Below are 25,008 nucleotides of genomic sequence, written 5' to 3'. Positions count from 1 at the left end.
CAGTCCTCCCGTTCTCCAGCCTCAGCCTTCGGTTCCTGGCCTGCTTGACATCATCAAAGAGGAGCTGTCCTCCATGACCTGCGCTGCGAGCTATGGCCCTCCTTCACCATCCACCTCGTATGCTCAAGTTGCGGCTATGCAACCAGCGTTCGTTCGGACAGCGCCTCCTGCTCCTGCTACTGCCCCCAACCATCTGGCGACTCTACCACCCCGTCCGCCTGCCACAGCATTTTACACTACCCGGCCTACGCCACGCCCCATTTGTTATTATTGTGGTATTCGCGGGCACATATTGCGTTTTTGCCGAAGACGACAACAGGACGAACGTCGTGGCTACGATATTTATGAGCGAGACCCGTTGCTTCCTCAGAGTCCTTACCAGCGCCGGCTTTCCCCACGCCCACTTTCTCCACCTCCCGAAGCGCCTCGCAACTACCGTCCAGGGCGCCGCCGCTCGCCCTCCCCTCTCCGACGCTCCTCATCACCCCATGCAACCGGCCACCCGCACTCCTGACTACCGATCGGAAAACTAGATGGTGCAGTTTTTGGAGGGAAAGCTGCATGGGTCGCTCAGACTACAATTCCTCCAGCGTGCCCGGCCAATACTTTATCGGTGTGTGTAGAAGGTGTACCAGTTCCGGCATTGATTGATACGGGAGCAGCTATTTCTATTTTTCACGCTGGCTTGTGCTCTCGTCTACGGAAAGTTACTACACCTTACAGTGGAGCTCTTCTTCTTGGTGCAAATAATGTTGGGATTCGGCGATCGGCGCAATGAACCGTTAGAGTTTCGATCGACGGGATACGCCACCATATGCAGTTCGCAGTGTTGACTTCCTGTGCTCACATGCTTATAATAGGGTGGGATTTTCTCTCTTCGGCGCCTGTTTTCATCTCGTGCCGTCAACGCCTCGTTAACTTGGCAGAGACCGACATTTCTGGCGACGTGCACGAACCGCGCCTACTCTTCCGAACTGCCGACGACTGTATGGTGCCCCCTGGTCGCGAACAACTCCTTGCAGTTAACTCTGACATCACCGATGGTGACGTTTTAGTTGTACCCTCAGCCCGTTGCTTATCGAAAGGAATTGCTCTGGCACCCAGCCTTGTTCGCTTCACCGACGGCACGGCCACTTTGGCTCTACTCAACACAACCAATGAGCCAGTCCTGCTTTCTAAGGGCGCCGTTCTCATGTGCGTCTTGGACACTCAGCCTGTCTCTGCGCTTACCTCGACTACTGCTGTTTCACAACCACCCACAGCTATAGATCCGGTCCCTGCTTCTGTTCTCGCTAGTACCATAAGCTCCGATCTAACGCCACAGCAGACGGGGGAGTTACTGGCGTTGTTATCCAAGCATAAAGACTCCTTCGACGTACACTCTCCTCTTCTGGGACAGGCTTCTGCAACGGCTCATCGCATACACGCAGATGGAACTTCCATCGTGCGCCGGCGGCCACATCGCGTTTTTTCCGCTGAACGCCAGATCATCGCTACCCACGTCGCCAACATGCTGAAACGTAGCATAATCCGCCCTTCCTCAAGCCCTTGGTCCTCACCTGTCGTTTTGGTGCGTAAGAAAGACGGCTAAGTGCGATTTTGCGTAGACTACCGTGCCTTGAACAAAATAACCCGAAAAGATGTGTATCCACTGCCCCGAATCGATGATGCGTTAGATTCATTACAAGGCGCGGAGTATTTCTCCAGCCTTTATCTACGCTCCGGATACTGGCAGATACCCATGCGCGAAGCAGACAAGGAGAAAACCGCCTTTGCCACACCCGATGTACTTTACGAATTTAGCGTAATGCCTTTCGGCCTGTGTAATGCTCCCGCCACATTTGAGCGGATGATTGACACCGTATTAAGGGGCCTAAAGTGGAAGACTTGCTTATGCTACCTTGACGACATCATCATATTTTCGTCGTCCTTCCATCAGCACTTGCACCGCCTCGACGAAGTCCTGACATGCCTCTCAGCTGCTGGCCTTCAGCTGAAAAAAAGAAAGTGCCACTTCGCCAGCAAAACCATTAAAGTGCTCGGACACCTTGTCAGCAAGGAGGGCCTTCGACCCGACCCCGACAAGATTACTGCTGTTCTCAGCTTCCCCAGGCCTCAATGCTCCAAAGACTTGCGTAGCTTCCTTGGCCGTATTTCCGGCGCTTCATACGTAACTTTGCCACCATTGCGGCACCGCTCCATCAACTCCTTCCTTCTGGAGCTCCCTACGCATGGTCGGACGAATGCCAAACTGTTTTTGACGCCCTCAAGCGTGCCCTCACGTCTGAACCTGTGCTTTGTCATTTCGACAACACCGCACCCACTCTTCTACATACTGACGCCAGCGGACACGGTATCGGCGCTGTTCTTCTGCAACGTCAGCAAAATTCTGAAGAACGTGTGGTTGCATACGGAAGTCGCACGCTAACAGCTGCAGAGAAAAATTATACGATTACCGAGCAAGAGTATCTCGCCGTTGTTTGGTCCGTCCAAAAATTTCGGCCTTATCAGCAGGGCCGCCACTTTACGGTCGTTACTTATCACCACGCCTTGTGCTGGTTGGCGACGCTAAAGAATTTAACGGGACTCCTCGGCCGTTGGATACTTCGTTTACAAGAATACGACTTCGACGTCACCTACAAGTCTGGAAAGAAACACCAGGATGCCGATGCTCTCTCTCGTTGTCCCCTACCACCGTCTTCAAACGCTGCTTGCTTACCACCTTCCGTGAGGAAAGAGCAGGAAGCGTCGCTTGCATTCCCTTCGCTCGCAGCTCTCGACCGGCTCCCTTCCAGCCATTCTCATACGTTTGCCTCTAGCCAACGTAATGACTCCTTCTGCCACTGCGTTATGGAACGTATTCGCGAATCATCTCGCACACCTACGCTCGGCTCCGTCGGCAGTTGAAAAACTTCAAGATCGAAAATTCGATATTATACCGCTACGTGTTTCATCCCGAAGGGCACCGTTGGGTTCCTGTCGTTCCCCGATCACTTCGGGCCCAGATATTGGAGACCTTTCACGACGATCCCACCGCCGGTCACTTTGGTTTCCGTAAAACCTATGAGCGAATTCGCAACCGCTTCTCTTTGCCTGGACTTGCAACCAGCGTAGCGAAATCCGTGGCTTCCTGTTCGCTCTGCCAACACCGCAAACGACTGACCTCACCTCCGGCTAGACTGCGCTAACCTGTCCCGTGTCCTGAAGCTCCTTTCGCAGTTGTTGGTATCGACTTCTATGGACCGCTATCCTTAAAGGGACACTAAAGTGAAAAATGATTTATTCTGCATCAGTACATTACCGTTCTACAACACCAAAAACACCACTCTTACAACGATAAGACGTTTGGTAAGCTAGAAAAAGCGCAAGAACGAATTACGGGTGGCGACGCCCCTTGAAGTTCCCGCACCTGGGGGCTGTGACGTGTTGGATATTTATGGCGTCTTCTAGGGCCTACTAATTATATATAGCGGTACAGATTGACTACATTGTGTTCTAAAGGAACCAAATATTAAACATGGCAAGTTTCGGGAACCTTTATTCAGCCAACGCGGCCCATTGCGAAAACATACTTTGGAATCCCTGACGTCACGCTGACGTACGGGCGCTGGCGTTTCGGCACGAAATTCAAATACTGATACTTGGAACTTCATTTTCTCATCTAACAATCAAACTATTCTTTTGAAATGACTGCCTGCATGGTTCTCAAACAATGCTTCATTAGTCTAAACTGATTTATTGTTTCGCTTTAGTGTCCCTTTAACCACTGGCGGTAAACGATGGATCGTCACAGCTGTAGACCACTTGACACGGTAGGCTGAAACAGCCCCACTATGTTCAGGATCCGCAGAGGTGATTGCAGCCTTTTTCTTGGAAGTCGACTTTTTACGGCACGGAGCCCGACGTGTCCTTTTGAGTGACCGCGGCAGGACCTTTCTAAACTTCTCGACAATGTTCTCCGTGCGTCCAATACCATCGATAAAACGACTTCCGGCTACCACCTTCAAACTAATGGTCTCACAGAGCGCTTTCATCGCACGCTGTCCGACATGATATCTCATGTACATCAACCCTGACCACACCAATTGGGATGCCATTCTACCATTCGTCACTTTCGCATACAACACGGCCGTCCAACGCACTACGGGGTACTCGCCCTTTTTCCTTGTGTATGGTCGCCAACCGATCACTATCCTCGACGTTTCTTTCTTCGGTGTCCCCGTGCCTTCGTCCACATCAGTGTGTGAGCAGTTCGTCTCACGCATTGCCCAGTGTCGCCAACGTGCCCGCCTCAACACCGACGCCAGTGAACAAGACCGCAAAATTCGCTATGATCATTTCACCGTGTAGCTTCCTTGCACCCTGGCGACGAAGTGTTACTGTGGACCCCAGTTTGCGCTCCTGGATTGTGCGAGAAATTTCAGTCCCGTTTTATCGGGCCCTACATTGTTCGGGAACAGACTTCGCCAGTTAACTATCGTGTCACTCCAGTTGTTCCGCCTTTGGACGGCCGCTGCCGTGCCACGGAGATGGTGCATGTTTCGCATTTAAAGCCTCGCATACGGCGTTAAACTTCCCGCCATGACCAGCGGCCAGGTTGGCCGCTTCCACGCGCGGGGGAAATTGTGTGAGTATTATTTTACCCCTTCATCTTCTTGATCTGTATATATTCATCAGCATGGCCAGCGTCAGCGTCGTCAGCGCGAGACCTGCGAAGTAAACTGTCGAGGCTTAACAGCTGTCTCGCAATATATATATATATATTGCGAGACAGCTGTTAAGCCTCGCAATATATGTATATAGCGAGGCTTAACACAGCTGTCTAACAGCTCGCAGTATATAGACAGCTCGCAATATATATATATATATATATATATATATATATATATATATATATATATATATATATATGTGTGTGTGTGTGTGTGTGTGTGTGTGTGTGTGTGTGTGTGTGTGTGTGTGTGTGTGTGTGTGTGTGTGTGTAAAAAAGGAGACAAAGGAGTCCAATTTTCGTTTGTTGGCTTCGTAATATATATGATTAAAGATCGGGCCTCTTGGTTCCATTGCTTCTCGTTCATAACATTACGAGGGTCCCGAATCCGGCAACATTTAATGCCTTCAGACAGCATGTGTGGATTTATTGACCAGTTGCCGTAAACCAAATAGATCACGTCCTCGTGACGCCTGCGGCAGAAAGGATGTTCCACATCCGCCGCCAAGTTCTGTGAATGGTGGTGCTGGCTAACATTCCCAGGGTTAGTTATAGTAGATAAAGATATATACCCCAGAAAGTGGATGGGAAAACGGCACCGTGGTAGCTCGGTTGGTAAGAGCATCGCATGCGTAATGCGAAGACGCGGGTTCGTATCCCACCTGCGGCAATTTGTTAAGCATGAAATGCTCTTAGCTCCCGTTATCGACGACCTTCAAGTGACCTTCAGCGAAAAGCCAGAGCCGTTATCCGGGCACCCAAGTGGTTGTGTTCTGGGCTCTATTCCCACCCAGACCCAGATGGGCCAAATATTTTTTGAAAGCCTTTAATTTACTTTGTTTACAGGAACCTCTCTGCGAAATTTGACGTCAATGTGAGCATTTGCCAAGCGATTGGAACAGAGCTGACTTTACGCCTACTCTGACCTAATAGCTTCGTAACGTAATCGTATTTGTGGCATAAACATCCGAGCGACTAAAATATTTTCACCCTCGCTTTGACATGGACTCGTGTGCCATCGTACTCGCTTCCTCTTCAGCCGTGTAGCATTTCATTAGTTAGTTAGTTAGTTAGTTGGTTAGTTAGTTTGTAAAGCGAGTGACGTTGCGCTGACGCCGGTGTGACACTTTCCACCTCACGTCTGTTATCAGTGGCGCGCGCGCCATAACGCTCCCGTTTGCACCGAGTATAGGCTTGCCGCTGGCGTCAGCTGCTGCGGTTCTCTGTGCGGTTTGCGGGGCAAGGCGCAGCAGCGCGTTGTATATTACGCGCTCGCGCCCGTTCCTTCTCTCGCTGCCCCCTCTGCTCGCTCTCGGCACCCGCAGCTATGTAGCTTAGCGGTGCTCCGCGAGCGCGCGTCACTAATATAGCTCGAGCCAGCCAGTGCAGCCCGCGGCGGTTCCCGTCTTCCCCGCGGCTCCCGAACGCCGCAATCAATAACGCAACCGGAACGCCGAGCCTTGACACAGCATTATGCGACCTCGTCGGAACGTCGGTTTCGGGGGTGATAACCGCGCGCCGTTGAGGCCCGCAAGGGGACGGGCGTTTGTTTCGGGACGACGCCTCTGCTAACATGGGAGGCCGCCGCGCATGAGCGGGTTTGAGTCCGGTCGCGCATGCATCTCAAGTCGAACGCCGCGGGGGGCCGCCGTGCGCGTTGTCTCCTGTCGTCTGCAATCGCGAACGTTGCTCTGACAAAGACGAACCGAGATCGTTACGCAGATACAGCCTACATTTTCGAATATATTGAAGCGAAGCCTTTGTGAAGCTGTCAATTAAACGCTATCAGACTGCTCGTCTTCTACAACGGGCTTTCCGGCATACCAATTACGTTCCTGTCCGGCAAATCAGCAAAGCGTGGAAAGCCCACCCTCCACGCATCCCATGCTATGCACGTGACAGCGGATTACGTCGTTTCCGGCATCGGCCCGCTTTTCGTCGCGCCGATCTCCGGATCGTTCGGAGTGCGAATTACGGGATGGGACGAGGACGCTGCATGTTGTCCGTGTGCGTTCTCGTCCCTTAATTCCCGTATTTCGCGCTGTGGCGACGATGCCTGTATACTCTCCGCTTTTGCACCGTATGAAGCAGCGGCAAACAGCTGTGAGATCTGAACGGTGGAGAAAAAAAAATGAGCACGTGATTTAGCAGCGAATTTAGCAGGGTACGACGTGCTAAGCGATACTGTTGTATATCTAGTGGGTGTAGGTCAGTGGTTTTCGCGAGTAACTCGGCCATGGTCACGGTTAGCGCCGCCAGGCCGGCCTGCGCTCGGGCGCAGGTGTGCGCCTGCTGGTTACCGCTGAGAGGCTCATTACCTGGAGTTCTTAGGAGCGAGAAGATGGGAGGGTGTGTTTGTGTCGAGTGAAGAATGTTGTGGGCTTGGCTGCAGATCGTGCCTCTCGTCTGAAAACACGAGGACGCGCAGTCCCATTGCGAGTTGGCGATCATGGTCAAAGCAATGACAACGTCCTGTCCTTCCATGGTGGTCGTTTGGCCACTGGTGGCGGTCATGACTTCACGCCTTGGTTGACGACGACGCTCGCGGCGTGCCACTGGGTGTGTGAACATGCGCAGCCAATCTGCAGAATGGGTATGTATGAAAAGAAGAGGCAAGAAGTGAAGTCGCGAACAGAATTATAAGCAGTTCAGTGTGGAGAAAGCCGAGAAGAGAACACAATGGGATCAGAGTGGGCACTGAGCGAGGAGCGAAGAGTCACCGTCAGAAGTTATGAAGAAGTGAAGACAGTTGAGTGAAGAAAAAAACAACGCTTCACTCACTGATTCATACAAATGCGTAGGCTCTGCCTTCTCTTTATTTTTTTCAAAAGATCACCGATATACAGCAAATATTCCTTGTGATCTAATGGCGTCAAATGCCATTAGATCAACGCCAAACGCCAGTTTTTTTCTCCTTAGTAGATATTGTGAACCGTTAGCGTGCCAACAATGTTGAAGATGGGCAAGTTGCCATGCTCACGCAGTTCGTCTCCTTAGTATGAAGTTTTCAGTCAAACAGTGGCTGCATCCAAGTCCGAACAATAGTATAGTGATCCACTTAACGACGTCTGTTTCTCATTGGGATATGATAGCGATGCCAGCGTGAACGGCCTTATTTCTTATTGTATTTGTCTGATGCTGAAAGACGGATACCTCCGTATTCCTCAGTAATTAACGAGCCTCAATCGTTCAACATTTGTTTCTGACAAGACTTATTTTCCGCCCTGACCAAGGCGATATCGCTTGTGTAAACGGTGGCATCGGGGTTAGGGCCAACAGTTTCGTTCTACTTCAAGTCCATCGCCTGAACGCCCTCTGACACAACGGGGAAGTCCAGTGCCTAGGATGTTCTCTTATGGAATCCGAGGTCGGTAGTTGCACTCTCGAATGAGGTGTGTTCTGATTAAGTCTGCACGCTTTTCGCTTATCAGCAAGCACATCGCACCCACTAGACTCACATCCAATAGACACAGTCATGAGTTGTGTGTATCTCCTTTTCATCGGGGCACCGATGCGCTTAGATACATTTCTTTTTGTCCGGACTGTAGAACACTGGAATGCTTTATATGGTCGTATGTACGATCTTTGGCGCCTGTTGAATTCATTTTGTATATTTCAAACTATTTAGTTTACATTGTATCTTGTTTCCAGCTTTGCCGTCCTTGTGCCTTGTGCTTCCCACTCCTGCGATGCAGTATGTCGAAATAAAATAAATCCCGAGGTTCGCGGAGTTCGGAAGTGCCTGGGAACCGTGACATTGTTGCTGCTGAAGTGGTCAGAGGCAGTAGAATTCTGTCCCGAGGGACTCAGCTCGCGATCCTGATGACCCTCTACTCAAAGCGCGGTGCCCGAGGGCACAAGTTCTTTTCACCCAGACCACGTAGAAAGTAGGGATACGTCATAGCTGACAACATCGTCGCCTTGTCGAAGCGGTGAAGGCAATGCAGTGACCATGCCAACTGTCCGATATCACTTTCGCAAGTAAAGTGTCACGCGTGCAGAAAGGATGCGATTCCAAACGTGCCTCACCTCGTGTGGGGATGCGCATGACTCAGGACAGTCTGAAGCAAGTGGCGTCAGCCTAAAACGGTCACATCCTTCAAGGACTGGGCCGATCACTGCGCCAGCGTTAAAAATACACTTAACTAAAACACTTAGTTGAACGTAAGTGCTCGTCGTAGCTTTGTATCCTCCTTGCTCTGTGATCGTGTATTTTTTTTTTGGGGGGGGGGGGGGGGGCTAAATTCATTTTTGTTGTGCACTTAGATAACCCTACGGCTTCGCATGTGAACCTTGCACAGTGGGGCATGCCTTCCGTTATCCACATCCTCAAAGGTGCCTCGGGCCACCATTTAAATGTATTATTCTCTCTCTCTCTCTCTTTCTATACGTAAGGTCATTCTACGCAAAAGAATAAAATAAACAAGTCCCAGAGTATTGGGCAGTTAAGGTTGACTATAGTGGATAAACGAGTGAATAAAGGCAACTTATCGTACCTTCTGTACTACCAAAAGGAAGAAAGGATGGGTCGATAGGAAAACGTGAAATAGTGATGAGAAGTTCGCTGAGAAAAGAGGTGGCGCGCATGAGGGAAACGAAATGAAAAGGGGCCACAGAAAAATAAAAGGAAAAATGAGGAAGATAAAGGAAAGAGCTGGAAAGAAGCGAGCCGGCTGGGCAGAAGACAAAGCTTAGCCGAGGAGGGAAATATTGGCAAAGGGGCGGGGAGGAGGCGTAATGCGCGAAAGTTGGGGAAGAAAGAAAAGCGATAAAGTACGTTCCCCTCTCCCGCAGAGAGAAAAAGAGCCGAAGGGGTTCTACGCGTACGGGACACCGAGAGGCCAAAATGAAAAGGGGAGAAGGGCGTAAGGGGAAGGGGAAAAGCGCCGGTGGGGGCGCTGGGTGTTCTCGACTCGCCGGGCCTGGGGCCGCCGCGGCGGCAGCCGATCAACACACACACACGCACGCTCCACGCGCCGGGAAGCGGTTTTCGGGAGCTGGCTCCGTTCCCCTGTGTGTGTGCCGTGTGTTTGCTCTCTCGCGAGCCTCGCACGGCGCTCGCCTCTTTCCACTGTCCTCCTGCAACACAGCAGCGCGCCGGCGGCACCACGCCTGGGATACCCGCTGTCAAGGTGGGCATCTCGAGACGGGCCTTGGCGCTCGGCCTTGACTGTACTCGCTCGATGTTGTTTTGCGATAGCACGTTGCGTGTGGCTCGTCCGCAGTGTTTTTGATCACTTTTCAAGGCGAAGGCCTGTGGGCATGGGCTTTAGCTCGCCTTGCGACAGGATCGCTCGGCGTTGTCACCGTTCGTGCGTGCATGTTGCCTAGCGCGATCTTCGAACGAAAATGTTATAGTTTCTGGTCGAGGTCGGCTGCTCACTCGGCGCGGAGCTCGCACACGCGGCTTCGAAGCGCACGTGCTTTTAGCTTTCCCGCAATCGGCTCCAGCACGTCCGCTCTGGCGCGAACTGTAACCCCGACAGATTTACAGCGCGTTCGGTGTCCGGAGTCGACCCTGAACCGTGTTCCGCCTTGCGGTGACAGTTCGCAAACGATCCTTGATAGTGTGGGCGTACCGTGCGCATGTTTCGGAGTCGTTCTAGTTTCGTGCAGTATAGAAATATTGGTTAAGGCTAGTTGGCTTATAGCTGCAAGTTAAATCGCGTACTGCAGGGCGTTTACGCAAACGCGAATAAGGTCTGTCGAGTTGCATTGCCGGGTTTCATCTACCTGTTGGATTCACTTAAGCGTGCTGCGCTACTTGGGCTGACTGAGTGTCGTGGAATGCTTTGTCAGCCCGCTCGCTTGCATGCTAAGCTTAAACACTGTCAAACTGGTCTTGGGATTGTAGTCATTGCTAATGAAACTGGCGCTCTGTTCGCATGGCTTCTTTTATGACGATTATTATTTTTTGACACAGTGTACGGCTTGAGACTTTGGCGACTTCATGTAAACTCGGGCCGAATTGAGTTGAACTATACTTGACTCGGTGCCACTTTAATCTGCTTCATTGGAACGAAGGGAAGGGTACGAAGTGATCCTGGAACGACGCAACAAGGAAAGGGCATAGATAGAGAACGACACGGTCTGAAGCACACGCGAGGCGTCTGTGTTTATCCATGGCTGCGCTGCCGCTTCGGCGTGATCGTTGCGCGTTTAACGTTCCATCGTGCAGCTTCGACGCCTTTCGTAGGGCTTCCTCCCGGTACTGGATGCACAAATAACTGCGCCTGGTCGCGGCCAGTGCCCTCCTCCCAGGAAGCACACGTGCGGGTGAGGCGAGACGTTTCCTGCAGCAATGAAGAAAGCTTTTGCGCCGCCATACGTCAGTGTTCTGGCTGAATTGCACGTTTCGATTGTGTGTCATGTGTATCGTCGTGCTCGGGCGTGTATATATACTCGGTGCATGTACTGCATTGCGCTCGTTGGTCGCGCTCGTGGTGTGCATACTGCCGTATGTCGTGTCGTTTGCACGCGCCTGTAGTGCATACTGTTTCGCGCTCGTTTGTCGGAAGGTGATTGGGCGTGCTCCTGTTCGCAAACTTGTGTCGGCATATCTGGTGAGCCTTCGTCGATAACGAACGCTTAGTCGTGCTGCTCCCTTTTCTCCGTTGCTTCCGCGGTGTGCCATTTGAAAGCCGAATTTGTTACACCACCCGTAGTGACATGTAAATTCAGCTGTCGGTGCACTCACCCCGCGTGCGTCAGTAGCTCTTGGCTATGCAAATAATTTTTTTTTTTGCGCGTGCGGTACGCGTTTCACCGGAATGTTGAGGTGCTCTGTTTATGGAAAGCCGGTGAGCTGTAACTTTAGTAACTTTTATTATCCGTGTAACAATCTTTTTTTTACATTCGATTGGCTTGTTATATACTGCGACGGGTTTATTATAGCCGCGTTTGCTTTCTTGGGATAGCAAGGCTATATAGGAGTTCGCCGTATTTGCTCGTTAGGGAACAGCGATGCTCGGGGTGCGAAACATCTTACCTGCTGAATTTTATTTACGAAGTCTCATTGAACCCTAATAGAAGAAGATGGAGTCGCGTGTTAAGCTCAGTGCGTCTATGTTAAAGAACGTCGGGAGGTTAGTTGATGCGCAGCTGTAATTTCCTTCTCCATTCTGTGCCGTAGCTTTCGTGTCAGAATGTCGGAAGTGTCTTCTTAGTCGACATTCGGCGAGAAACGAGAAGCTCTGCGCTCTATAGACTTAACGCCGCGTCTAGGCTTTTAACTAGGTTACGTGTACTTTGCGTCCGAGTAAGCGCGAGTGACCTTTGCGGCGAGGCACACGTCACTCCTGTCCGACTCCTGTCGATCCATGCAAAAGAAGATTGCTTGAGCCAGCTGCGAAAAAAGAAAGGAAAGAAAGAAAGAAAGGGAGAGGTCGTTTGGCTCGAAGCGCAGAGATGGGGAGTGGCAGCTTTTGCAAGATTAAATGGAGGCCGCAGCCATAATCTGGAATTCCGGGCGCCGAACCTACATCTCCTTTTAGCAATTATGTGACATGCTAAGAAGATTTGGCTACTCGTTCTCCCACGCGTGTATTCAGGTCGGCACTTTGCCGCGCCGCTTTTCAGGGTAGAGCAAGAAAAGGAAAAAAAAAAAAAAAAACGTTTCACTGCCTCGGACGGCATGTGAAAATTACTTAGCCGCTTTGCTAATTCTGCTTTGGCGCGTACAAATGTGCTCGACATTCGCTGTTGAGGTGGGATTTTAGAGACTTGATCACATTTCGATGCGTTGCTTGAGCCACTACACAAGGCGATCTTTTTTTTTTTCTTTCTGGTTTTATACGGCACTCGCGGGCCTCTGTGGAAACGGCATGAGATGGTAATCAGGGAACTTTGCTACGCATTGGATATATTTTGTATAGAAACCAAAAGAAAGAAATATGACGCGAAAGAGGGTCGCCCGCAAGGAATGTGAGCGTGCTCCTGGGGCTTATGTAAATGTTGTAGCTGATTATTCATTCGTCGCAGAAAGCCCGGTGAGAGCTGGGACTACGCGAAATTTTGCGCTCAATGCGACTACAGCGTCGTTGAAAAGTGTCGGGGAAAAAAAAAAAAGAAAAGAAAGAGCGAGAAATCCGGCGCGGCTTGTTCTTTCGTATCTGAAAGGATAAACGGATTTTAGAGCAATGCCTTTGAAACAGGGTGGTAGCTGGCGCCGCGATGCTCGTTAAATTTACTTTTCTGCTGCGCTCAGTATGGTCCTCTAAAAAATCGTATACTTCTTGCTAACGAGCGCATCATTACCTCAGAAAGGCATTGTTTTTCACATTTTGCGTTTCGGTTACCTTCACTCCACCAATCATCGAGACATCTTTCACTAGTTGCCCCCTCCCCCATGTTCGCTCTCATTTCCCCTACTGTCTCTAAAGCCTGAGGAGCCGCGGGTAGCGTAACAGCGTTCTCATTTACTACTGGATGGAACACTGATAGCGCCGCCTAGCGAACTGTTGCGCAGGATGGTGCTTTTGTGAGCAATTCGTGCCACGGATTTCCCATGAACCTCTCAATAAACTATAAAACAGTGGGTGTAAGCAGGGTGTCCAACGAAACCGGAACTGAACCGAAAACTGGAGCCGGAACGTTATCTTCAGCTGAACCGGAACTGAACAGAACCGTTATTTTTCCGCGGTCTCGGAGCCGAACCCGAACTGGAACTTATTGCAGCAACCGTTCCGAACCGGTTCAACGAAGGCACTGCGAACGCTTTGCTAGGGCATGTCAAACTGGAAACGTTGAACAAAGGCTGGAAGCCTCCCGTAGTCTCGAACACAATTTCGACGCTGTATGCAAGACACAAGTAGCTTCAAATAGCTCAGTTGTGACGGACACTCAGTCGCTCAGTTGTGACAGACACTCGTTGTGTGCTGCAAATCCTTGTGCCACCAAAGCTGCCCTTTATGCGATCAAAGCTGCGGTCGTTTTACTTGTTTTCGCGCACCTCGATCCAGCAAAACGACCTGAACAACTCTGTTCTATGCTCTGTGTTCTAAGCATTATGGTCTGTCTCGACGCTATACATATGCGCGGTGGGCTGAGCTGCAGTTGATATCCAACTATTCACGGGAACGCTATAGCGTTTAAGCTCTCTAAGTTCTTTCCGGTGCTGTTTGGCATCATGTTTGACGACACACACACACACACACACACACACACACACACACACACACACACACGCACGCGCGCACGCACGCACGAACGAACGAACGAACGAACGCGTAGAATTGCTTCAGCGGTCAGACAGACAGACACACACACAGGCGCGCGCGCACAAACGCTATGAACATGACATTTAGTGTTAATTGCTTTGTTCTTGCGCGATTTTCTTGTCCTTGGCTCATCTTTCTTTTTCCATTCCGTGCTCTGTGACTTCTCGATGTCGTATTCGTAAACTTACGTTTCGCCGCTAGTGACGGCGCTTTGCACGAATTTTGTCTCGGCACCGTCTTGGTGGAAACCTTTCGCATTTCATTTCTACATTTTCACCCCGTTCAAAACGCGTTGTCTGCTGATGACTGTGTTTTATTTAACGAAGTTAACTGTGGTGCAGGGGAAGTTTCCTTAAACTCTAACCTTTAGAATATTTACACCTAGTGAAGGTAGTTTAGCGTGCAGCTTAATACAAACAAAACGGCTTACATGCAGATAAGTAAGAAAGAGCACCCGTTAATATTTCTGATGTTGCTTCCAAACCCTTACTTCAAGCCGAGAAATATAATTACCCCGCTGTTACTATAACACGTAAGCTTATCTGAGATGAGCACATTTCTGCTACATGTTCTTCGTCGTTCAGAAAGCTTTGTCTGCACGGACACAAATTAATGAAGGGGCCCCAGGCAACTAAACTTGTGGCTTCCTGCTGCATTATAAAAGCCAAACTTGAATATGCAGTGATTATCTGCAACCCGTACACAAAACAAAAAACTTGACGCCTTCAAAAAAATAAAAACAACGCGAAATGCTGTTTGTTTTATATTCTCTAAATATCTTTCAACAGTCTCGCCTCCTAACGCACTGAATAAATAACGTACTGAAACACTGTAGTTGCGCTGCAAAAATTCTAAAGCTACAGTTTTTCTTTCTCCATAAGAAAAGATAGCTGTATCTTAATACATCCAACCACTGATAGCACGGCTGACAACAAAGACACCGACGCGCTGAGTCGTTAAACCCGTACTTCGCTAGGACGAACATCTTTGTTTTCCTTGCTTCCCGCGCAATAATTGAGGGGACTGCGTTGACCTTATCCCTTCTTACTAGTACAGAATGTATTTAACGTGTGGACTCCTGAGCATGATGCATTGCACAATTCTATTCCTTTGTCTCTTTTCTTACTTTTTTTCTCGTTGCTGTGTATTAGCCGTTTTTGTTCTCTCTTTTTGTTCTTTTTTTACAGTGTTTGTCGAATTCGCGAATTTCATTTAACGCACAGCTATCGCCTTTTTTTTATATGCACCTATGCCATTGCTCCTCTTGTGCATTTCCGTAGATGATACTTGACTCTTCTTTTTGTACCAAAGCCCCTCCTGCATGGTCTCCTACAAGGCTTCCAGTATTCTCTAACTTCTCTGAAAATTTTTCCACATTTTGGGGCAAAATCCGCTGCACAGACGATTTCCCCGAGCCAAATGGTTCTAACATGATGTCATTGTAACAGTAAATATGGGGTAACTGAACGTAAGAGAACGCACACCATCGATGGTTTCTTGTTCGCACAAGGTGGAGGAGCGTCCTGACCTTGCATAGTCCTTGGGATCTTCACGGCCTTCCGAAAACGCTAGATCCACTTGAACACAGTTTATTCCTTTAGAGAATCCTTTCCATAGTCCTTTCGCAACGTTACATAACTTTATGCATCAATCTTGCCGAGTTTCACAAGAGATTTGGTATTGATCATCTGTTTCATCTGTTCTGTGTCTTCATGGGCCTTCATTTCGACAAAGACTTAGATGCACAAAAAGTGCGTGCATAAAATTCCGCCTTGTCCTGTAGAGTAGTTCGACCCGTACTAGAGGTCAGCCGGATTCTTTCATTTCATTTCATTTATTTCGAGAAATGGCCAAGAACATCTCTACGCCTTAGTATTAGTGCACTAGCAAAACGGAAAAGAAAACAGAAAACATGAAGAAACAGTGGTACAAAATTTAAAGAAGAAAAGATAGCAGCTGCACTACACCTCTCCCAATTCTTTGCTGACTCACTGTATGAAAGTTTGGGGCAGATCTCGTAGGCATGCGTAAGTACAGTAGTGTAATGGTATCTGGAAAAACTAATATGCCCCATCCCGCAAACAGGACTCACGTATGAAATGCTCTAGGATGCAGTCTGCAATTAGAGCTAACGTCTCACATTTCGTGTCTGCATATTGTCTCGAACAAGCATAGTCCTCGTACTGCATTTCTCTATCCTATATTTCAATTGAACTTCCAGAATTCGTCGCAGCCATACCACTAAAAAAAAAAAAAAAGAAACAGGAATGTGCAAAACAATCTAAAGGAACACTAAAGTGAAAAATTATTTCTTCTACATCAGTAAATTACCGTTCTACAACACCAAAAACACCACTCTTACAACGATAAGACGTTTCGTAAGCCCCAAAAAGCGCAAGAACGAAATACGGGTGCCGACGCCTACTTAAGTTCTCGCACCTGGGGGCTGTGACCTCTTGCATTTTGATTTTCATCTTCTAGGGCCTACTAATTACATATAGCGGTACAGATTGACTACATTGCTTTCGAGAGGAACCAAATATTAAACGTGGCAAGTTTCGGGAACCTTTATTCAGCCAACGCGGCCCAAATGCGAAAACATACTTTGGAATCCCTGACGTCACGCTGACGTACCGGCGCTGGGGTTTCGGCGCAAAATTCAAATACTGATACTTGGACCTTCATTTTTTCATCTAATAATCAAACTATATTTTTGAAATGACTGCCTGCAGGCTTCTCAAACAATGCTTCATTAGTCTAAACTGATTTATTGTTTCGCTTTAGTGTCCCTTTAATGTGGTATGTGTAAGTCTTTCATGCCAATACATTGAATACTTAATTTTTTTTTCTAAAAGCTTACATTTCCAGTCAGCATCATGACCTTTCGCATTTACGACGGGGAAACACCAAATCACTTGTTTGCTTGTTTGTTTCTCTAAGTTTCAAAGCGAAGAGCTTTCTTTGGCGCTTTCAGCTATTTTCGTGGCTGGTCGCTGCTTCTGATGGTCGGTGGTCGGTTTCGTTAAAGAAAACGTTCGGTCCCTTCGCTATCACGCTCTTTCGTTCGCTTGTTCGCGCATTGATTCGTTCCTTCGGGCTCTACGCTTACATTGACTATCATCATCCATGGTTTCTGCACAGTTTGAAAGAACTTTTGAGACAGGCTTCGTATACCGATCCGTGTCATGTAAGCTTAAGAATGACAAAAAGAAAGTTTTTTTCTCAAATTAACCGTTGGACCATTAGGGTTGCAGAATGGTCGCCAAGAGAAGGGAAGCGCAGTCGAGGACGGCAGAAAACTAGGTCGGGTGATGAAATTAGGAAATTTGCAGGCGAAAGTTGGAATCAGTTGGCGCAGGACAGGGGTAATTGGAGATCGCTGGGAGAGGCCTTCGCACTGGGCAGCGTACATAAGGACAGGCTGATGATGATGATGGTGAATTTGTGAATGAGGTTAGAAAACGTTTTCTAAAGTAGTTGGTTTTACTTAGTTCCAAACGTTTATGAACCTGTATGAACCGGTTCGAATTATAGCTTTGCTCCGGAGCTGACGGGAACCGGAAAGTATGCAGAATTCTGAACCAGAACCGGAACCGCGCACGAAAGCTATTTGTTTCGGCACACCGCGTCTGAGTGTGTCGAAGTGTGGAGGTACAGCATTCGACATTTCCAGCCCACTCTAGAGAAAGTAGGGCTGTGTCATGAAAAATTCTGGGATTTTGCATACCGCAGCCATGATCTCGTTGTAAGGCACGCCGTAGTGGGGCACTCCGGATTAATTTTGGCCACCTGGGGTTCCTTGACGTGCACCTAAATCTAAGTACGCGAGCGTTCTTACATTTAACATGTATAGTAATGAGGCTACCGCGGCCAGGATCGAACCCTCGACCTCAGCAGCGCAACGCTATAGCGACTATACGTTACCGCAGCGGGTGGACTGCGTCATTGCTTCCCAATGTAATGCAGGAGCTTATCTGTAGTAAACGCATCGGACTGGCTCGTGAGGTTTGTTTCAGTTAAACAATGAACCGCTCAGTTAACGTAAAAAAAATGATTGAGAACGCGAAGTTGAGCGCACTGATGTCGCAATACACGTGAACAGTGCAGTCATTGAATTTTACTCTATTTATATTCCTATGGGGAAGTGCCATAATATTCCTTAACATTGTGCGTAGTGAGAACCTTTCGTTGCTCCACGGCCGTACTTTAGAAGGTTTTGTCAGCTCGTATATGTAGTCACCTGGCTTATGATGTCGGGTTTCATCGCCTGGAGGACTTTGATCTAAAGAAATGAATTGGCTTTTTGATGACATTTTGTTGCAAGGCTGCAGTGTAGCGCGTCGTAAGAAAGGTATTCTGAAAAGCTGTAGACTTCGCGATTTCGTTTTTTGTTAAAAGCATCGCGGGCTTTTCACAGGATTTCTTTCCGCGTAGTTACTCGTGGGGATTTAGAACGCGGAAAACTGCCCAACAATGTAGAATGGCGGCAGATTTTGCCTTTTCATAGACAATACTGCGCAACCCACATATTGTACACTATAATACATTGTAGAACCGCGTACTCACTTGTAAGTAAAACCGCTTATCGTATAGTAAACATAAAATTTCTGCTCGAAGCTAAACTGGGTGGCAAAAGCAACTGAATTGCTGCGTTCACTGTGACAGAAAGCGTCGGCTTAGCGTAGCGTTGAAGCACTCACACATGACGTGTGCGCCTTACTCTGCTAAAGTAATTGAGTTCTGTCACCGATTTTCAAGCAAATAATTGAGTAGAGCAGTAATTGGTGCATGTAAAAAAATTTACTTGAGCCGAATACTAATTAAAAATGTGTATCACGTTTGGGAGGTATTTTCAAGTTAGATTCAAATCATTTATGTCTAGAGGGCTACCGCAAACTCCACTATTACATAAATGGCACATTTGCTCTCGAAAGAACAGTTTTCATATTTCGAATCGGCACAGCTTGCTGTTGTTATTCGCGGGCAAGCTGTCAGTGCCAAATTGAGGCAGCCGCACTTATGGTGTTGCGTCCTTTATCTCTAAGGAAGAGTGGGCGGTGCGCAGACCTTGAAACCTGCCGCGACAGTTATGAGGTGTTGGGCTTATTCTGTTAGCTCGGTTTGTATTGCGCAATGCTCCTACCTATAGTCGGTGACAACCTCAGATTTGAAAGGGTATATCTGCGCTGTCCAACTCAGACACATTTTGCATAGCTGCACCAGCCGATTAGAGTCGCTTATTTACCTGATCTCTAGTAGTTTTTGTGACTTTGGAACAACTATTTTCACCGTACAGACGTGTTTTTGTGTCAATAGTTGTTTCGAGGTGAAACTGGAATGTCCAGGCAAGTTTTATGGGTGATCATGATATCAGTGCTCAACCAAAGGTAACGTTTTGGCCCGGAACAACCTGCTTTTCTTCTGCAATTAGGCTAGCATTTGCTTTAACAGAACAATACGTCATTAAGCTGTGAGCGCATTTCAGCTGGCTCGGCTCTCTTTCAGAGCTGAATGGCAAGTGCGCGGCGGTTTTGTAGGCGGAGCTTGTTTGTAACTCTTAGGTTGTCACCCATGATAGTTTTTGCTTTCATCCACGCTACAACCTGCACAGGAAGGAAAAAGAAAAGCAGATGGCAGGGAGGTTAACCAGAACAACGTCCGGCTGGCAACCCTACACCGGGGAATGGGAAAGGGGAAAACAAAGATGACAGGGAGAGAGAGGAGGGAAGGAAAGAAGAAAATTAGCAGTGGAGTTTGCTGACGCGTGTGGTCGAATAGTAATTGCGCTAATAGTCACAGACGTTCGCACAAGCCCGTACAAGTACAACCTGTACAAGTAACGCGATATCTATGTGGGACAAGGGCGGAACGATCTGTTGCCAAGTGGCGCGCGGAATTACCTGCCTCAAACACCGCCTAACTTTCTCGCTCGGGATGGAGAGAGATAGAGACGAATAGGGAAAGGCAGGGATGATTGGCTGCCCTACACTTGTTAGGCTGGTTGGCCCCCGGTTGCCTGCCCTTCACTTAGTAGAGGAAAAAGGGGAAATATATTTAAGAAAAAAGAAAGTTAAGAAAATGTCATAGAAGCTGTCAGTGCGAACACACTTTTGCTAATAGGTACAGGCAACCGTGCAGTCCAGTCGCCTTGAAGAAGTGCAACCGGTGAAGGTCCCAGTATCTTTTCCTCCGAGATTGGTCTGTTATCCAAGTGATTGAGACTAGCGCGCTGAGCACACAGCGCAGAGCGCTGAAAGATGGGCAGGGGCACAGAAGGTGCTCTGTTGACTCGTGACCCCCGCAAAAATTGCGCGCGGCTCTGTTGGCGATTCCTCTTAGGAATGGATCGGCATTCGGGATGGAAAGGGTAACTGTCCCTATGACCGTCGCTGTCGTTTTCGAAAGTTCTTTTAGTCTTCGAGGATCGTTGCCCACGGCGGCTGGCGTGTCCGCTCTAGCAGACGTGCTTCGTCAATGCGCGTTTCTTTTTTCCTTTTGCAGTAATTTACTTTTCAGCTGACCTGCTTCGCTTGAACTCACAGAAAATGCGGGTATTACACTATCTGCGGATTATCGAATGTAAATAAATTGTTTTGCGCTTGAACTCGGCACCTTTTAACTACACACTTCAAATGGTTTCTTTTTCTTGCATACGTACTTGCATGGGGGCATTATTTAGTACTGATAATGATCCAGATGCCTGTGTGATGTTTGGACTGCCGGAGATAATGAAAGCAGTTCTTAATTTTGAACATGGGGCGTGGGTTAAAGTTCCTAATAGGTGGTGCATATATATGAAAAAAAAAATTGTGTAGTATTGGCGCAAAGCTTTTAAAGTTGTTGCCTCAAAACATGGCTCGTACCCACAGAGGGGATTGGCCACACTAGGTTTATTGAAAAGAGCATTTAAAAAAAAAATACCGAAAGAGGTGAAGGAAACCAAGTTGAGAGGTAGCGACGTCGCGCACCCGTGCTGTTTCCTATTGTTCTTTCTTTTCTCCGCGGAGGGAATCCAGTTATGTCCTGTCCGACACGCCGCTCGGTGAAACGCGTATGGAGCGTTGCACTTCCTGCGCTCGGACGCTTTCGGATGCACCCACACGCCAGCATGCGACAGAGGCGCATGTCACTAGACCGCTTTGATGTGTGCCGTCGTCATTCTCTGCTCCACACTGCTATATACAGTGACCGAAGGTGAGTCGACGAAGTTAAAAACGCCGCGCCAGCCTCGAATAAAGCGAAGGGAGGTTATTCCCGAAAGTGAAGCCTTCGTTGCGACGCTGTGAACATTTGTGCCCGTTTTGTTTTCTTTTATTATTTCCCTGTACGCGTTCTCTGAAGTGGCAAATTCAATTTGGAAGTGCTTTGAACGTTCCGCCGTGCTGTTGTAACAAATTTGGGCCTCTAATAAAACGTACCTGCTCGGCGTTCGCATTTTAGAGAGGCATAGAGAGAAACATATAAAGAAGAAAACGCAGGGGCTCAACCATGGTCGCGCCCAGCTCGCAACCCTGCAGGTGGGGAAGAGAAAAAAAAGAACGATAAGAACGAAAACTGAGCGCCAATGTTCGCACACCCGTAGATGAATTTTCTCTCACGTATAGCACATTTGCATTCAAGAACCGTATTAGCGCTTTGGTGGCCTCGTGCATACTATAGAGTTATTCCGCCAAGGTCCTACAAGATCGCAACTTTATGCTTATGAAGGCGCGTCTAAACGTTTTAAGTGCGCCAGCGTGATGCGTCGAACATTGTGGATGTTTGGAGCCGGCAGAGCTGGACGCATTCGCTTTGCTTATCTTGTGAAGTGTTGACCCCGATTGCGTGCTTCGTCTGCTTCCGTCGTGCGTGTTTATAAGCAGCTGTGCATGCATTTTCGCAGCGACGCAATCGCGTTGTTCTTGCAGCTAAACTTTGCGTGCACGCGCATAGCAACTGGTTCTGTGGCGCGCTTGAGAATGTATGTATGGCCTGCGACTCTTCCAGTGCCAGAGGTATTGGAAACGCGATGCGCGGTAGTAGTGCAAACGTTGTTGTGTATTGAATGACGTGATCCTGGGAAATATGCCATCGAAGGCTCGGCTATCCAACTACAACCAACAATACAACTAAAAACAAGCCAAGCGAATAAAACATGTTAAACAACAAGACGCCTGGCAGGCATGATCGTCAAGTGTTCCGCCTGCGCGTCTCATTCCCTGTTATGAAATTGAGCCACCGTGAATCGATTAGTGAAAAAAAAAAAAAAAAGAGTATGGGGTTTTACGCGTCAAAACCGCGATATAATTGTGAGGCACGCCATAATTGGAGACTCCCGACTAATTTTTAACACCTGGGGTTCCTTAACGTGCGCCTTAATCTAACTACTGGTGCGCTTTTTTGGATTTCGCCTCCATCTAAATGCGGCCGCCGCATCAGGCATTAAACCAGCTACCTGAACTTGCAGGGCAAGTTCGACGTGCACTGTTGGGTGGTCGATAAATCACTCGCATAAATGTGAGTAGAATGCGTGGCAGCTCCTTGCACACCATCCCCGGTACTCCTGGGAAAACTAAGTGTTCTTCACATTCACTAGGCGACCCTCTCCTCCTTATGCTGTCTAGAAGCCTCCTCGTTTCCGAATGGAAGCGCTGGCTCGGTCAGATAACGTGCTCTATAGCGCTCACATCGTTGCACTCACAGGGTGTCTACCAACCGGAAAAACCGGCAAAACAGGGAATTCTCAAGGATCTTGAGTAGTTTGGAAATACGCTTGAAAAACTCAGGGAATTTTTGCTTCTATCAGGGAAAATTTGCTGTAATTTTATCGAAAGGGAACGAAGGTCGTGATAACGCTAGCTGCCTCGAGAAAAACAGAGAGGAATCGCAACGAATCGTCGTTGACGCCGTGTCGACTGCTGGAGGAGTTGCCATTGTACAGTCAACGACCGACTTCCGGACGTCCGACGGCTTCGCGGCACCACCACGTATACCATAGGGTCAATGTATAAGAACGTCTGAAATTTCGGACGCAAGAACATTTCGCTGTCCGATTGTCCGGTCTTTTTGCCATGACCGCAGGTCCGAAACGGCATTAGTCAAAGCCACTACCTTCGATTTTGAGTATCTCGCCGCCTCGAACCGGCATTCTCACGCAGATCCGCTGGCAGCCGTAGCCATCACCTCAGAAACGCCAGGCGTAGCTGCTTCGACGTTCGCTGTTAAGATTCTTGCCGTTTGGTGCCGTGTTTTTTATTGAAAGGATTCGCCGCTGTCAGCAATGGCACCGACTCCGCTTTTCTGGTACTGGTCGAACTTCTGAGGTCGAAAAGCACGGCGCGTTGCATAATGCTAGGTCCTGGAAGTTAGCTTTGCCTCGATACAGAAATGTTACGCGGTGAAGCATAACAAGTGTGGGAAGGGGCAATTGTCACGGGACACAGTACGTATTCCTTAATTATACACGCGTGCACCCGCCATTTCCTGTCACAGTACGAGCACCGATATGCCTAATAAGTGTACTGGCAGTCCTTCAGAGCTTTTTCCGATGTGTTTGTGGCAATTTTGAGCCCTCAAGATCAGTAAAAGACATGCATTCAATTTTTTATCATCCTCCCTTTTTCGAAATGCCCGGTTTTTCGGACGTTCTCGCGGCCCCTAGGGAGTGCGAAAAATTGGACGTTGACTGTACAACTAACCAAGAGGATGCTTCAAATGGGCCGTGGGGCAAACGCGCGGCGCTAGGACAACGAGAACAGGAAGGACCTACACATTGAGGAATGAACGGGGAGGGAAGCGTGCCGCCTCTTCTTTGAAGGAGCTTGAGCTAAAAAAACAAAAAAAAACAAAGTGTTGGCTGACGCTGAGATGCAGTTTTCCCTCATCCAAACCAAAATAAAATCTTTAAATCAGTGAAATGCAACACTGAGGCATTGTGCGGGGGCTGAGAGTATGTCAGGACAGTTGAGGTTGACTTTATTACCAGCTATTGAGAGGTAATCTCATTTGTGACATAGTTCGGGCCTCATACCAATGAGCTTGCTATCAGTAGATAGAAATAGTTCATATTCAAAAGTATTTCACTCGGTATGCATCACCTTCTTATTCGTATTTGACAATGTTCAACTCAATTTGCACTGGGTTTTACTATTCTTTTCCAAGGTATTTTATTCACTGTGCAGTTTACTAACCCCTTCCTTCTGTTTTCTTTTTTGAACAACATAAGCGCTACTCCTTACTATTCAAACTGGATTAAGTCATTCTTATTCTTTAGCATGCTTAGTAGAGAGTGATAGCATTGGGCAACATGGTGGGTGAGCCCGTCTCGATAGGAAACAAAGTTCTGTTTCACTCAGGGAATTTTGCAAAGCACTCAGGGAAAACCTCAGGGAATTTGGAAATGTCAACTTGGTAGGCACCCTGACTCAGTGCAACACAGAAAAACAGCATAACCGATCTTAAATGGCCGTGCTGTCGTATAGACTGATACTGTCTACGTTGTGTTGTTGGCTTGAAGGAGGCGGTGCAAAGCACAAAAAAAAAAAGAAAAAGAAATAGGTGGCAATTTAGCGCTAAATGCGTGAGAAATGCGTTAACATAACGTCGCGCCTCTTAGAGGTCCCGGATCCATGATGTGAAGCCGCGTTCACCACATTGCAAAGTGCTGTTGTTCGGAGGCAGACCACCGGCACTATATATGCATATCGTAGCACACTTGACACACACACACACACACTTTTCTTCCACTTTGACACAACCTAATGCTAACGCATTAAAACACATTTCACGTGTTCGGCAGACCGGAAAGAGGATCCAGCGCGGCGGGGCCTCCAATAACGGCCGAGCAGGTAAGGCTTTGCCCGGCGAAAGCTTGCGAATCGAAAGCAGCATTATTTTAAACCGCTTACCGTAACACGTATGTGCAGGAATCGATCACAGAAACAGTTCGCGTTTTCGTTCGCGACCCCGTTGGGTTAGGTTTATCTCTCGTGTAACAGAGAAGCCATAACTGCGTATGGCAACAAGTGCATAGGGCGCAATTTTTTTTGGCGTACTTTTGAGTCGGCGAACGTCGTCTGGTGTCGGCGCTTCTATTTCTTC

General features: G+C 48.4%; 1 protein-coding gene across 6 annotated transcripts in view; it reads left to right on the top strand.

The window, feature by feature from the left end:
- Positions 1 to 25,008, top strand: part of LOC126522473 (cytochrome b5 reductase 4) — a 361,716-nt gene that overhangs the window by 21,687 nt on the left and 315,021 nt on the right. For 2 of the 6 annotated variants that reach the window (XM_055066433.2, XM_055066432.2), the window contains exon 1: positions 9,677 to 9,843. The exons of the other annotated variants lie outside the window; for them this stretch is intronic. The gene's annotated coding sequence lies outside the window, so the exon portion shown is untranslated. Of the gene's footprint in view, positions 1 to 9,676; positions 9,844 to 25,008 lie in introns of those variants that run through there. 6 annotated transcript variants of the gene reach the window in all.

The sequence above is a fragment of the Dermacentor andersoni genome, chromosome 6, assembly GCF_023375885.2.
Source record: "Dermacentor andersoni chromosome 6, qqDerAnde1_hic_scaffold, whole genome shotgun sequence".
NCBI lineage: Eukaryota > Metazoa > Arthropoda > Arachnida > Ixodida > Ixodidae > Dermacentor > Dermacentor andersoni.
The sequence above is the reverse complement of the archived record's forward strand: the minus strand, read 5'-3'. Positions and strand labels throughout refer to the sequence as shown.